The following is a 3634-nucleotide window of genomic DNA, read 5'->3' as shown; positions in this document are numbered from 1 at the left end:
GTTCAGGTTCTGGATCCTACGAAGAATAAAAAAACAGGAGAGGTCCTTTGCAGGTCTGAGAGAGGGAGGCTCTGAGCTGGGGTAGGCTGGATTGCAGTGCCTGGAGTTGCCATCGCATTTCTGCGAGTGTGTGTTTCAGGAGTCACAGGGAAAGATGCTTCTGAAGTGTCTTAATGTTCTGGATGTAGACATTGTCACATTTGGGGCCAAGTTGGGAAGGCTTGAATGTGGACTGTAGTCCAATGGGGATGATCTGGTTCCGTAGGCAGGTACTAAGGAAGGTGATGTGGCTGTCGTACCTGGTTTGCTGCAGGGCATGGTCGAGCAGTTTCAAGGCCGAAGAGGACACTTTTTGGCCACTTTTCCAGGGTAATGGTGAGACTGCATGAGGCTGTGTGCATGATGAAATCAGAAGCCATCCGGGGATGATTCACCGAACTGATTCCTGTGAGAAGTATTTATCTTCAGAGGAAATCATGACCAGACTGGCCCTGGATTTATTGGACTTTAGGCGAATGACACACCATCTTGTTTAAACGCAAAATATTCCAAGCAGTCTTTTCAAGTTGAATGCTGAAACATTATTTCCATTTGTGCACGAGATTACCACCAGTGGATGGACTGTAAACTGGAGAATATTTCATTGAGACAATGTTGACTTATTTCTTTTACCCTTTCAAAGGATTGTGTGTTTATGGAAATCTTTCCAGAGAGAGATGGAGGATAAATCATTGAATATTCCTAAGGGAGAGGCAGACAGATTCTTGACTGAGAATAACACACCAATGTTATAAGGGGTGGAGAGGAACGTTTATTTGAGGCCACATCATTCAAGAGCTCACCGCATGGAGGACTTGGTTTGATTTTTCTAATCACTTACTCCTGATCCAAGTTTTCACATGGCCACGAAGGCTCTGCCTTTCAGAATGATGGGTACAACTTCCAAATATGATTTTTAAACGACACTATGAAAATACTCAGGAAAGCTTCATGGTTTTTCAGCAAGATCAGAGAGACAGAACAAAGTTAAAATCTCAATAAAACTTCTTTAGTAAACAGATTGGGCTGAATATATGTCTTTAATAGTACAGATTACTTTTATTTGGAGTGTTGAGATGACTTTTGTTGGCAAGACCAGCATTTATTGCCTCTGTCTAATTTCCATTCAGAATATGATGGTGAAACCCAGGGACACTAACATATGTTTCATGGAGACTTTCAGGATTCTGAAGAAGTGTCAGTGAATGGACAATGATATAGATTCAAGCCAGGATGCTGTGTGGTCTTGGAGATTGTAATCCTCACCACTTGATGCTCACAACATATGGAAATTGTGATCAGAGATAATGGGAACTGCAGATGCTGGAGAATCCAAATAAGAAAGTGTGAAGCTCGATGAACACAGGAGGCCAAGTAGCATCTCAGGAGCACAAAAGCTGACGTATTATGGAAATTGTGAGACTGCTTTTTCTGTTTTCAAAAATTAAGGTCAGAGAGCCATTCAGCATAAAAACAGGACCTTCACATCAACATGTCTATTCCAATCAAAAAAACAAAACTACATTAATCACACTTATCTTGAAGTCAACACCCACTAGGCGTGGCATTTTGAGTGCTTTCCAGCTGCTTCAAAAAATGCTGCGTTATCTTTAATTATCTGTCACCTGAGCTGTGATTTGTCTATTTCTTTCACATTATGCATGAACTGCATTTTGCAAATATATCCCACAACCTCAAAGACAGCAATTAGCTCTATAGATCAATATTTTTTCTGGAAAATCAGACCTTTTTAATTCATTTGGGATTTTAGTGTAGCTAGACCGGCATTAATTGACCTTGAAAACTTCCAGCTAGAAGTTCGCCAAATTGGAAATGTGGTGGACACTGAAAAAGGTTACTTCAGAGTACAATGGGATCTTGATCAGATGGGACAATGGACCAAGGAATGGTAGGTAGATTTAATTTGAATAAATCTGACATGTTGCATTTTGGAAATCAAATTGGGGCAGCACTTGTGCTCTAAATGGTAAGGCCCTGGGGAGTATTGCTGAGCAATGAGTCCTGGTGTGCAGGCACTTGGTTCCTTGAAAGTTGATTCAGAGATAGATAGGATAGTAAAGAAAGCATTTAACACAGAACATAGAATAGTACAGGCCCTTCGGCCCTCGATGTTGTGCCGAAATGTGAAACAATCTGAAGTCCATCTAAACTACACTGTTCCATTATCATCCATATGTTTATCCAATGACCATTTAAATGCCCTTAAAGTTGGGAATCTACTCCTGTTGCATTTGGTACAACTTGCCTTTATTGGCCAGTGCATTGCGTGTAGTTGTTGGGAGGTCCTGTTGCGGCTGTACACTGGTTAGGCCACTTTTGGAATATTGCATGCAATTCTCGTCTCCCTGCTATTGGACGGATTTTGTGAAAACTGAAAAGGTTCAGAAAAGATTGATAAGAATGTTGCCTGGGTTGGAAGGTTTGAGCTGCAGGGAGAAACTGAAGAGGCTTTTGCCTGGAGATTCGAAGGCTGAGGGGTGACCTTACTGAGATTTATAAAGTCAGGAGGAGAATAGATAGGGTATCTAGACAAGGTGTTTTCAGCATGATGGGGGAGTCCAAAATTAGAGGGTGCGAGTTTAAGGTGAGCTGGTAAAGATTTAGAAGGAATCTCAGGGGTAACTTTTTCACACAGAGGGAGGTGAGTGTGTGGAATGAGATGCAAGGAGAAGTAATGGAGTTTGGTACAATTACAACATTTGAAAAGATGGGTCTGTGATTAGGAAAGGTTTAGAAGGATATGTGTCAAAAGCTAGCAAATAGGACAAGATTTATTGGGGATATGTAATTGGTATGGATGAAGAGAACTGAAGCCTCTGTTTCCATTCTTCACAACTTTCTGACTCTATGATTTGGTGAATTTCTGATGAATAGTTACACACAGGATATTTGTCACTGGAAGTTGATTATCTCATTGAATATCAAGGTGGTGCTTTTGGATTGCCTCCTGTTGGAGATAATTCCTAACCGGCAACACTGAAGAACTGTTCGTGTTAGCCATTCATCAGCTAAACCTGAATGGTGCCACATATTTTGGAATAACGACATAGACTACTGCAGGAACTGAGGACTGTGAAGCGGTGCTGAGGAATATGATCTGTTAGTTTGTAAGCATTCACAATCTTGGCTCAAACAGAAACATTCTCTTTGGAAATGCATATTCGAGTGGCACGAACATGGAACCAGATCATGGAAACAGCAGTGGAGTGGAGTGGGGATTAAAAACCGGCAGGAAAACAAATACATTCTCAAAGTGTGTGCATGGGAAGAAGGAGTTTATTCATCTTTTAGGAATGACGCCATAACAGCTAAAATATTTTATTCTAATGAAGGGAAAGCTGTGTCCATTTTATTGGTTTCGTTAAAATAATGGCGATAAACAGCTGGAATAATCTTGCACTGACCATTTGAAAAATCCTGTATGTCTTCAGAGATAGCTGGGCTGTCCTCGGCTGAGTAAGTGCTGATACTGTCTGAGTGATGCTGTTTTGAAACACATTCTGAGCACAGTTGATGGAACAGACAAACAAGTACCATTGGCCAGTACTTCAGAATACATCAGACCTTTCATGGC

The sequence above is a fragment of the Stegostoma tigrinum genome, unplaced genomic scaffold (genome assembly GCF_030684315.1).
Source record: "Stegostoma tigrinum isolate sSteTig4 unplaced genomic scaffold, sSteTig4.hap1 scaffold_328, whole genome shotgun sequence".
NCBI lineage: Eukaryota > Metazoa > Chordata > Chondrichthyes > Orectolobiformes > Stegostomatidae > Stegostoma > Stegostoma tigrinum.
The sequence above is the reverse complement of the archived record's forward strand: the minus strand, read 5'-3'. Positions refer to the sequence as shown.